Here is a 12,812-nt window from a genome sequence, read left to right as displayed (position 1 = left end):
CTTACATTTAATTTGCGGAATTTCGCCAGAATACTAATTTTATTATTTGAGGAAATTGTGATTTCTATCCAAATGGAATGAAATCATTTCTCATTATGTGCAATGACATTCCTATAATACCCCCAATCTTAGTTCTTCATCTTCTCCTCCTCCTCCTCTTCCATGACCCTTGCTTCGCCATTGTTGATGTTGCCACCACCATCCACGACCTCGTCGTCCTTCTCTGTCATCCATGACCTCATTGTCCTTCATTACCCTCCATGACCTCGTTATCTGCTCCATCACCATCAAAGTTGAAGATTCTGAAGTTGGGCCTTAGATTGCAGATTGTGTTGGGTTATTTCCTTTCATGTGGAGGAAAGCCCAAGTGGGCATTATTAAAAGCTCAAAGCCCAATCCTTTTAGTGTGAAAAAACCTAAAGGAAGTTATAAAAAGAGAAGGGAGAAGAGAGGAGCCGTCACGTTTCAAAAGAACGAGAGAAAAACGTGATTTTTCTCATGCTGCCCAGATTTCATCAAGACTCTGATCCCGCTTCGTCTGTGGTCCGATCGAGCTGAAATTTGGAGGAGAGATTTACGACTCAAGGAGCTACAATATGAACGGTGGAGATCGGATTTGGAGCTCGGGAGTTGGGGTTTTGCCCGTGAACAGTAATCACGAATTTGGTATATTCTCTGAAATTCTCTTTGTATTTGCCAAGATTGTTGATATCTTAATGAGAGATATTTGTATCCTCTAATTACGATTAAAGAAGACTTTGTGTACCCATTATTTGATTGATAGTGGAGATTTTAACTGGACTAGCGTGGTTTTTCTTCCTCACACTGGGGAAATTTTCCACGTAAAAAAATTGTTTGTGTTCTTGTGGCTTGGTGTGATTGATTATTTCTTTTATTATTTCCAGCATGCATAAAAGTATAGATATACTATATTTGCTTGCGTATAGGGAGAAGAATTATTCCGCTGTGATTGTTTATTGATATCTCTCCCAACAAAGTGGTATCAGAGCTCGGTTAATAGATTGTCAGGTTGGCAGTTTGAGTTATGGAAGTAAATACTAGTAGAATGATTAATCTCAATGGTTCAAATTATTACATATGGAAAGGAAAAATGATTAATCTTATTTATGTGAAATATTATTACCTATCGGTGTTTAGTGTTGAAAAACCAGAAAAAAAGTCTAATGTGGAATGAACTTTGTTACATCGACAAGTGTGTGGGTATATCAGGCAATGGGTAGATGATAATGTTTTGAATCATATTAGTGGAGAAACAAATGCACGTTCTCTATGGAATAAGCTTGAACTCGTTCTGAGTTGTGCTTCAAAGTCTAGAAGTGTCAAGTTGTATCAAGAATGAGTCCAGGATCGTATTCCACAGGGACCACTGAGTATCAAAGTATTTATAAAAGTTTAGTGAAATCCTGTTGCTGAAAAATGGGTTTTGAAAATCTTTTTTGTCTTTTACGATTTTAAAAACAGTAAACAAAGTGAGAGAAGTTTGAGTAAACTATCAAAATGAAACTGAAATTTTATCAATTTTCCAAAAATGTAAATCTAATAACGCAACCAAAACTAAACAGATTAATTGAAACAATTTTACCAAACACTCGGGTTACGAGTTCAACGTCTGTTTTCTTCCACCGTTTACTAATTTCCTAGGCCTTATTCCTCTTCTTGTTAATCCAATCAAGACATTAATAAGATGAAATTTTATTACTAAAGATCGAGTAAATTGGCCACATCCAAACGGAAGAAAATAAAAACTCTCATTAAGCATCAACCGAATGTCATGTAAACTAGTTGATGAAAATCCTAGATTAAATCAAGGTTTTGATGTGCCTAACATCAACAACAAAACAAGAAATAAGAGCTAGCAATTTATCAACGATACCTTAAATTTTTGGGTTCAACCAAATAAAAGTTTATCAATAATTTCTTAGGAGAACTAATAAACCATAGAAAACAAACAACATTGACCCACAACCCGAGTTACCGAACTTAGCCACTCATGCTAACAATACACACTTTTCGGGTTAAATTAATTCCATGGTGGCTCATTGCATCAATAAAACGAAAGACATCAAAATAAAACAAACATAACACTTAAAGATATTGAAACATGAGAAAAATACGAACTTTAATCGAACCAATCCTAACTAACCCAAGCTTCGTTTAATTAAATACATAAGTTAAATAAAATTAAACACTAAAGAGAAACTACACTTAAATGAGCATCTAAATAAATAATAAATAAATAAATAAAACAGAATAAGGGAACCAAGTCTTTAATAAAATTTCAATGGTTTAAAAAGAAATAACATTTAACATAAAATAAAAAGAAGGAAGAAGAAAGAGATAAGAGGAGAGGGAGGGAGAGAGAAAGAGAGAGATCCATGGAGCTGTGGAGGCTGGCCGTGAGTTGTGGACTGCTGTAGAGGCTAGGGTTGCCGTGTGGAGTTGCTCAGATGGCTGAAACAGCGGCTGGATTGCTGCTGAACAGGTAGGTTCCGGGGCTGGCTGGTTGCTGCTGCAGTGCTCGGGTTGCTGGGGCAAAGGAGGGCTCGGATTGCTGCAATAGGGCTTGCCGAGAAGCTGCTGTGTGTGGCTCTCGGGCTGGTGCTGTGCTGGAGTCACCGGAATAGGAATTACAGTAGAGGGGTTGCAGAGGGGAGGCTGTGGAGGTGCTAGGCTTAGGGAAAGAAAAATAAAAATAGAAACAGAGAGAGAGAGGATGAGAATAAAGCAAGGTAAGGAGAAGGAGAAGAAGAAGAAGAAGAAGAGATGAAGAAGGGGAAGATGGAGAGCAGCCCGCAGGGCTGTTCAGGAAAGAAGGGAGAGAAGAAGAAGAATTTAAAAGAGATTGGGGGAAGCCCTAGACCTGGTTTAGCCAACCCGACCCGGCCTGCATGGCCGGGTCACATTTTTGCTCTCTGTTCACCGCAATATTTGACCCTTTTGAAGCCAGTTTATCACAAAACTCAAAACACAAAAATTGTAGATAATCCTTTCCTATTTCTCCAAAAATTTGAATCGCCTCGATCGGAATTCGGAAGGAAAAGTTATGCATGAAATATAAACAGGTGTCAGTTTTGGTTCCCGAGACTTTTCCTGCGATAAAAAATTATCAAAAACTCGTAAATTGCACAATAAAACTCAAGAATGATAATTTCAGAACTTTATTAAAATATTGGACAAATTTGGACATTTAATTAAAAATATAAGCTGTAAAGATCGGATCAAAGTGCCCAATTACGCAATTTTGACACGTAATCAACAGTTATATGCTAGAAAGACTGGAAATAATAAGTTGTTTCTAATTAAACAAATGATGGCTTTGAGGTACCAAGACGGGACTCCTTTATCTGATCACCTGAATACATTCCAAGGAATTATTAATCAGCTAGCTGGAATGGGTATTAAGTTTGATGATGAGATACAAGGGTTATGGTTGCTTGGTTCATTACCGGGCTCGTGGGAGACGCTCAGAACTTCATTGTCTAACTCTGCTCCAGAAGGTGTAATCACAATGGATATGGCTAAGAGTTGTTTGCTAAATGAAGAGATGAGAAGAAAAAGACAGGGATCCTCTTCACAGTCAGAGATCTTGGTTACAGAAAAGAGGGGGAGAAGTAAGAGTAGAGGTCCGAAGAACGGAGATAATAGTAGAAGCAAGTCTAACAAGTTTGCAAATATTGAGTGTCATCATTGCGGGAAAAAGGGACACATCAAGAAATATTGCAGGCAATTGAAGAAAGAAAACAAGAATGAGAATGGGAAGGGAACGAAGAATGGAGATGACAGATGGTGATGATAGAGTTGCTACTATCACTCCTGCAGAATTCCTCATTGTTTATGATAATGAGATGATAAATGTTGCATATCATGAGACCATTTGGGTGATTGACAGTGGTGCCTCCATTCATGCTACATCTCGGAAGGATCTCTTTACATCCTATAGATCTGGTGACTTTGGAACAGTAAAGATGGGCAATGATGGCTTGGTTAAAGTCATTGGAATTGGGGATGTGTATCTGAAGACAAATAATGGCACGAGTTTAGTTCTTAGAGATGTGAAGCATATTCCTGACATTTGTTTGAATTTGATTTCCGCAGGTAAACTTGATGACGAAGGGTATTGCAACACTTTCAGTGATGGCCAGTGGAAGCTCACCAGGGGTGCTATGGTTGTGGCTCGTGGCATGAAGCACTCTGCATTGTACATTCTGCAAGCAAAGATCTCCAACGACATAGTTAATGTGACGACCTGCTTAATTTCCACTTTTTTTTTTTATAAAATAAAATATACCCTCACATATCTCATACCCTAGCCACCTGGACCCATGGGTACCAGGGATGCATCAGAACACAAACGGAAGCCTAAGCAGCAGGAAACATACAACCACAATATTGTAAATACAAAACATCTATCACATTAATGCAAATACCAGAGTCACTATACCACTGTATTTCCATATATATACAACCCAAAAATGAGATCTAAGAACTTTTTCCACAAAATCTAACTGTTCCTACAAAAACTTACCCTTCAAAAAGGGTAGACCACAGCTCTAATTCAGCGGGGCTTTTCCCGCTCTCGTATCTGGGGCTTCTGAAAAGTTTATGAAATTTTGGGGTGAGACACCTCTCAGTAAGGGAAATAAACTAATACTAGTGTGTGGCAACATGAGTAAACTGTGTTATACATAACCCATACAGAACATATGAACTGTTTTGTCAAATATGGGAAAACATATACATATCAAATCATGGTGGAACATATAACATTTCTATAAACATATCTCATCTCATATAGTAATAATAACATTAAAACAATCTTGGTAGGTTAGCTGACTGTTGTCATGTATTACCCCCACATGACTGGGTTGTATGGCCCGAAGGTAGGACCTGACAATGGTTGGCCAACCACGGCCAAGTCAAACATACAGTCTGTAAGTCCGATGGGCCTGCTTGACCTAGTCCGTACACCAGGGGCGATCACACACACTTCTTAAAAGCCACATCGACCGTCCAATCTCACACCACTCCGTACAACGGCGTTAACACAAATATCATGATCACGAAGACCATGGACACATAGCAACGGTACCATGCAAGTGCTAGCCTAGATTAAGCCAACCAGGTTCTGATATCATATAACATATACTAAAACTGTGATACATAGATATCTCATATCATTTATTTTCACATTAATCATATCATTTCACATATATACGTATATCATGAAAATCATTGGCCCGTACGACGGTATTACACATTTTATCATAGCACGACCCGTACGCCGGCAAACCATATCATAGCACAGCCTGTACGCTGGCAAATCACATCATAGCACGGTCCATACGCCAGAAAACATATTATAGCACAACCCGTACGCTGGAAAACATATCATATATAAAAATCTCGGCCCGTACGCCGGTTTTTCCATTATAAAAATCCATATCACCATCCCATTTCAGAAAACAGTAATTCATACATTTTATACTCATGTCACACTAAACAAGTTTTCCATATTCAACATACGATTATATTCAACAATATTTCCCAAATATAAATCATATATATATATATATATATATATATATATATATATATATATATACATACGTTCTTTCCAGAAATCAAGTGCTATAAATATACATACATTTTTCATAAGATACTAGCTTAGTTTATCCCCTTACCTGGCTACTAAGAAAGCCCCCAAAACAATCTAGTCTAACTCCTGTAGGACTTCCTGACCAATACCCTGAAACTGAAAATTCTCAGTATTAATCTTTAGTATTTTCATGCATACATCATTTCTTACAACTACCATAAGATCAAATTTGGCTTAAAAAGCCTTACCTCAACTTAGGGATGATTTCCTACTTCGTTTCACCAACGATCAGCTCTGGCAGACTTGCAGAGAATTTCTCCAGGAACGTTGTGGTGACTTCGGTTTGTCGATCCAGCGTAAAACTGGCCCGAAAACGAAGAGAGAAGGAGAGAGAGTCGTATGAGAGAGAGAGAGACGCTGAAAATGACAAAATATCTTGACTTTTCCACTATTTATACTACCAGATTCGTCGACGAGACACGTCACTTTGTCGACGAATCCTTCAGTAAATTCGTCGACGACTCCCTATATTCGTCAATAAAATTCAGGCTGCCCTAGAACCTCTCTCGGTATTTTCTCGTCGACGAGTCCCGTGTATTCGTCGACGAATTCTCTTAAGCCTTCTTCGACGAATCCCCTATATTTGTTGACGAATTCTCTTAAGCCTTCGTCGACGAATCCCTTGTATTCATCGACGAAGCCCTGATGACCTCCCCTCGGTTATCCCTTCCAAAGTTCAATTCGCGTTCGTCAATGAAGTCGACTGCTTCCTTCTATTTCTGGTTTCCATTTCCCCTTATCTTATTATTTAAATACCATTTTTATTCGGTCGTTACATTCTCCCCTCCTTATAAAAATTTCGTCCTCGAAATTTACTATTCACGTAGCTCATCATTCCTTAACAAGAAAAGGGTCTACTTATTTTATTACCTGCCCTCACTTGTGGCGGAGGAATATCGTGGTTACATTCCGAGTCCTGGGAGATTACATATATAAAAGAAAACTTCTCCAAAAAATAAAGTGCTACCCTAATTAACCATTACATGTACCTACAAAAGAAATATTACCTATCCACTTACATTTTACCCAATCAGATCTATTGGAATAAATGCGGATACCTCTGTTTCATCTGCTCCTCGGACTCCCAATAAGCCTTTTCAATCACATGATTCCTCCAAAAAACTTTTACCTGAGGAATCTTCTTGTTATGTAGCTCCTGTACTTTCTTATCCAGAATCTGTACTGGTATCTCCTCGTACACCAGTGAATCACTAAGCTCCAACTCATCATAACTGATGATATGAGAAGGGTCTGAGACGTATTTCCTCAACATAGCAACATGAAATACGTCGTGAATCCTGGATAATACAGGTGGTAAAGTTAGTCTGTAGGCTACCGGTCCCACTTTATCTAGAATCTCAAATGGATCGATAAACCTAGGACTAAGTTTACCATTCTTCCCAAATCGCATAACCCCTTTCAACGGAGCTATCTTCAAAAATATATGATTTCCCACATCAAATTCCAGATTCCTGCGGCGATTATCAGCATAACTTTTCTGTCGGCTCTGAGCTGTACTGATCCTGTCTCTGATAAGCTGAACCTTATCACGTGCTTACTGTACCAGCTATGACCCCACTACTCGTTGCTCACCCACTTCATCCCAAAACAAAGGAGATATACATCTCCTACTGTATAGAGCCTCAAATGGTGCCATGCCAATACTGGACTGGTAACTATTATTATACGTGAACTCTACCAATGGCATGAACTGAGTCCAACTACCCCCAAAGTCTAATACGCATGCTCGGAGCATATCCTCTAGTATCTGTATCATCCTTTTAGTCTGCCCGTCTGACTGAGGATGGAATGCCGTACTGAACAATAGCTGAGACCCTAGAGCCTCCTACAGGCCCCTCCAAAATCGTGACGTAAAACGCGGGTTTCGATCTGATATAATTGATACTGGCACCCCATGAGAACGAACTATCTCTTGAATGTAGATCTCCGCTAAACGGTTGAGGGAGTAGTCGGTTTTGATAGGTATAAAGTGGGCAATCTTAGTCAGACGGTCAACAATCACCCAGATGACATTCTGGCCATGTAATGCCGTCGGCAGTCTTGACACGAAGTCCATAGATATATGATCTCACTTCAACTTTGGGATAAATAACCGCTGCAACTGCCCTGCAGGCCTCTGGTGCTCAGCCTTTACCTGCTGGGCACGTCAAACACTGGGCTACATACTCGGCGATCTCTCTCTTCATACCACTCCACCAGTACGATTCTCGAAGATCTATGTACATCTTCATACTACCAGGATGAACTGTATACAAAGATCTATGAGCCTCCTCTAAAATAGTCTTCCTGATCTCAGTATCGGTAGGAATGCATAATCTGGAGCGGAATCGCAAAGCCCCGTCATCTGCAATACTGAATTCCTCCCCCTGACCACTCTGTACTCTATTCATCACCTATGTTAATTCTGGGTCTTCCTTCTGGGTGGCTTTAATTCTTTCTTGCAGAGTAGGCTGTACCACTAGGCTGGCAATACACACTGGGAGATTATTCTCTACCAACTCTATGCCGAGTCTCTCCAAATCCATCATGATCGGATGCTGGATCTCCATAGCTGCCAACACAGGTTCCCTGGATTTCTTGCTCAACGCATCAGCTACCACATTTGCTTTCCCTGAGTGATAATTGATGGTGCAATCAAAATCCTTTATCAGCTCCAACCACCTTCTCTATCTCATATTCAGTTCCTTCTGTGTGAAGAAATACTTTAAGCTCTTGTGGTCGGAGAAAATCTCACACTGCTCGCCGTATAGGTAATGCCTCCAAATTTTCAATGCATGTACCACTGCAGCCAATTCAAGATCATGTGTAGGGTAGTTCTTTTCATATTCTTTCAGTTGCCTGGACGCGTATGCCACTACCCTGCCATGCTGCATCAATACACAGCTAAGTCCCTTCAAGGACGCATCACTGTAGATAGTATAACCTTCACCCCCAGACGGGATGATCAGTACTGGAGCTGTGACTAACCTCTGCTTCAATTCTTGAAAACTCTGCTCACAACTGTCGTCCCATTCAAATCTGACATTCTTCCTCATCACTCGTGTCAAGGGTCCTGACAGGGCTGAGAATCCCTCAACGAAATGGCGATAATAGCTAGTTAGCCCCAAGAAACTCCTGATCTCCTGGACATTTCTCTGTCTAGCCCAATTCACTATCGCCTCAATCTTGCTAGGATCTACAGAAATGTTGTCTCCAGATACAACATGTCCCAAGAACACGACCTTCTCGAGCCAGAATTCACATTTACTGAACTTGGTGTATAACTTCTTTTCCCGAAGTGTCTACAAAACCTACCTCAGGTGCGTCTTATGCTGCTCATAGCTCCTCGACTAGACCAGTACATCATCAATAAATACAACAATAAACTGGTCTAGGTATTGGTGGAAAACTCTATTCATCAAGTCCATAAATATCGCAGGAGCATTCGTCAGACCAAACGGCATAACAAGAAACTCGTAATGACCGTACCTGGTCTTGAAGGCCGTCTTCGATACGTCTTCTGGTTTCATTTTCACTTGATGATAGCCTAATCTGAGATCAATCTTCGAATACACCCGTGTACCCTGGAGCTGATAAAACAAATCGTTGATACGGGGTAGAGGATACTTGTTCTTGATTGTTACTTTATTAATCTCCCTATAGTCTATACACATCTTCATGGTCCCGTCTTTCTTCTTCATAAACAAATTTAGAGCTCCCCACGAAGATACACTAGGTCGTATGAAACCTTTATCAAGAAGATCTTGCAACTGATTCTTTAAATCTGCTAACTTCGCTGTCGCCATCCGGTACGGTACTTTAGAAATCGGCGCTGTACCAGGAAGTAGATCAATAGAGAAATCTACCTCACGATCGGGTGGCAAGCCGGGTAACTCGTCTGGGAAAATATCTGTAAACTCCTTTACTACAGGCGTGCTAGCAAGTTTCAATTCATTTTCTGACATCTCTTTCACAACCGCCACAAATCCCTGACAACCACTCAGCAGTAATCTTTTGGCCTGAATAGCTGAAACTAACTGAGGCGGGGATTGCACTCGCAACCCTACAAACTTGAACTCTGCTTTCCCCGGAGGTCTGAATATCACTTCTCGCGCTCGGAATTCTATGCTAGCAAAATGGGTCACTAGCCAATCCATGCCAAGAATAACATCAAATCCATGCATGTCCAGCACTATCAGATCAGCAGACAAAGTCTTTCCTTGAATATCAACTGGACAACCTCGGAGCACCCTATTACACCTCACTGCTAACCCAGTCGGTGTAGATACCAACAATTCAACATCTAATAGTTGTGTTTCAGCTCCACATAATTTAACACACCCCGATGACACGAACGAGTGCGTAGCTCCTGAATCAAACGATTCTATAACTTTAAAAGAAAACATAGTAACCATACCTGTCACTACGTCACCTACCGTCTCAACCTCACCCGGCATTAGAGTAAACACCCTGGCTAGAGCCGTATTCCTCTACTGGCCCCCACGTGGCGCTTGATAACCTCCCCGATATGGTCTAGGAGCTGAAACTGCATCTGGTGGGGTAGGACAGTCTCGCACCATATGCCCTAGTCTACCGCAGTGATAGCACATCGGAACTGTATCTGGTGGGGTAGGGCAGTCTCGCACCATGTGCCCTGATCTACCGCAACGATAGCATACCACACCACTAGCTCGGCACTCTCCCCAGTCTCTCCTACCACAAGTCTGACAGACTGGAGGACCTTGCCCTGACTGCACCTCGCGTCCTCCCGTCTCCTACCTCCGTCTTCTGCCATGATTTCCTCTTCTCCACTGACCTGGTCTATGTCCCTGCTGGTAGTCGGTAGATGTAGATCTCTTCCTCTGTCCCTGTTCCTCTGCATCGAGATGCACACCAATCTCCACCAAAGCTTCCCTGTCAACTAACTCAGCAAATTCCTGGATCCACAGCACTACCACCTGCTTGAATATGCTCCGTCTCAAACCTCTCTCAAACTGCCTAGCTTTCCTCACTTCATCAGGAACAATGTATGGGGCGAAACGAGAGAGCTCGATAAAATGTGCCGCATACTGCTGGACGGATAGCTGTCCCTGCTTTAGACTCAGGAACTCTTCTACTTTAGCCTCCTTGAAAGTAGCTAGAAAATACCTATCAAAGAACAAATCTTTAAACCGATCCCATGTCATAGCTGTCGGAGTCACCCTCCGCTACTCCAACAGTCGCACTGCAGTCCACCACCTCTCAGCCTCTCCTGTCAGTCTATAGGTGGCAAAGAGAACCCTATGTTCCTTAGTACATTGTAACACAGTCAAGATTTTCTCGGTCTCCTGCATCCAATTCTCGGCAGCTACAGGATCAACTCCACCTGAAAATTTTAGAGGATTCATCTTCGTAAACTTATCTATAGTGCACCAATGTCCTGCAGATGGACCACTCTACTCCCTCAAGCTCCTAGCGATCTCAGCCATAACCTGCTGAGCCACGCTACGTAATACCGCGTCAGAGTCAGTCCTAGCTGCACCTGATGGTCCTGCTCCATCACTGCCACTAGCATGGGCACTATTTCCCTCTGGATCCATCCTGAAAAATAATAGTTGCAACTCAATAATCCTATCCTCACTACTTATCTCAACATTTCTAACTCATTTCTAATCCCCAGTCCTACATTCTAGGAACACGACCCGACAATAGCTTACCATGATTTTCCTGAAATCATCACCTCAAGAAAAACACAGAAACTACCACGGAAGTCCTGCCTCTAGACTGTAGAACAACCTTAAATAATTTTCTAAACCCTGGTATTGTTTCTGCTGCATTCTAAAGTCTATAGAACCTAGCAACCTAGGCTCTGATACCACACTGTGACGACCTGCTTAATTTTCACTTTTTTTTTATAAAATAAAATATACCATCACATATCTCATACCCCAGCTCAACAGGTCATAATCCACCTGGACCCGTGGGTACTAGGGATACATCAGAACACAACGGAAGCCTAAGCAGCAGGAAACATACAACCACAATATTGTAAATACAAAACATCTATCACATTAATGCAAATACCAGAGTCACTATACCACTGTATTTCCATATATATACAACCCAAAAATGAGATCTAAGAACTTTTCCCACAAAATCTAACTGTTCCTACAAAAACTTACCTTTCAAAAAGGGCAGACCACAACTTTAATTCAGCGGGGCTTTTCCCGCTCTCGTATCTAGGGCTTCTGAAATGTTTATGAAATTTTGGGGTGAGGCACCTCTCAGTAAGGGAAATAAACTAATACTAGTGTGTGGCAACATGAGTAAACTGTGTTATACATATCCCATACAGAACATATGAACTGTTTTGTCAAATATGGGAAAACATATACATATCAAATCATGGAGGAACATATAACATTTTCATAAACATATCTCATCTCATATAATAATAATAACATTAAAACAATCTTGGTAGGTTAGCTGACTGTTGTCATGTATTACCCCCACATGACTAGGTTGTGTGGCCCGAAGGCGGGACCTGACAATGGTTGGCAGACCACTGCCAAGTCAAACATACAGTCTGTAAGTCCAATGGGCCTGCCTGACCTGGTTCGTACACCAGAGGCGATCACACACACTTCTTAAAAGCCACATCGACCATCCAATCTCACACCACTCCGTACAGCGGTGTTAACACAAATATCATGATCACGAAGACCATGGACACATAGCAACGGTACCGTGCAAGTGCTAGCCTAGATCAAGCCAACAAGGTTCTGATATCATATAACATATACTAAAACTGTGATACATAGATATCTCATATCATTTATTTTCACATTAATCATATCATTTCGCATATATACGTATATCATGAAAATCATCGGCTCGTATGCCAATATTACACATTTTATCATAGCACGGCCCGTACGCCGGCAAACCACATCATAGCACAACCCGTACGCTGGTAAATCACATCATAGCACGGCCTGTATGCCAGAAAACATATCATAGCATAACCCGTATGTTGGCAAATCACATCATAGCATGGCCCGTACGCCGAAAAACATATCATATATAAAAATCTTGGCTCGTACGCCGGTTTTCCCATTATAAAAATCCATATCACCATCCCATTCCAGAAAACAGT

The sequence above is a fragment of the Malania oleifera genome, chromosome 8, assembly GCF_029873635.1.
Source record: "Malania oleifera isolate guangnan ecotype guangnan chromosome 8, ASM2987363v1, whole genome shotgun sequence".
Classification (NCBI taxonomy): Eukaryota; Viridiplantae; Streptophyta; class Magnoliopsida; order Santalales; family Ximeniaceae; genus Malania; species Malania oleifera.
This window is presented reverse-complemented; position numbering follows the sequence as displayed.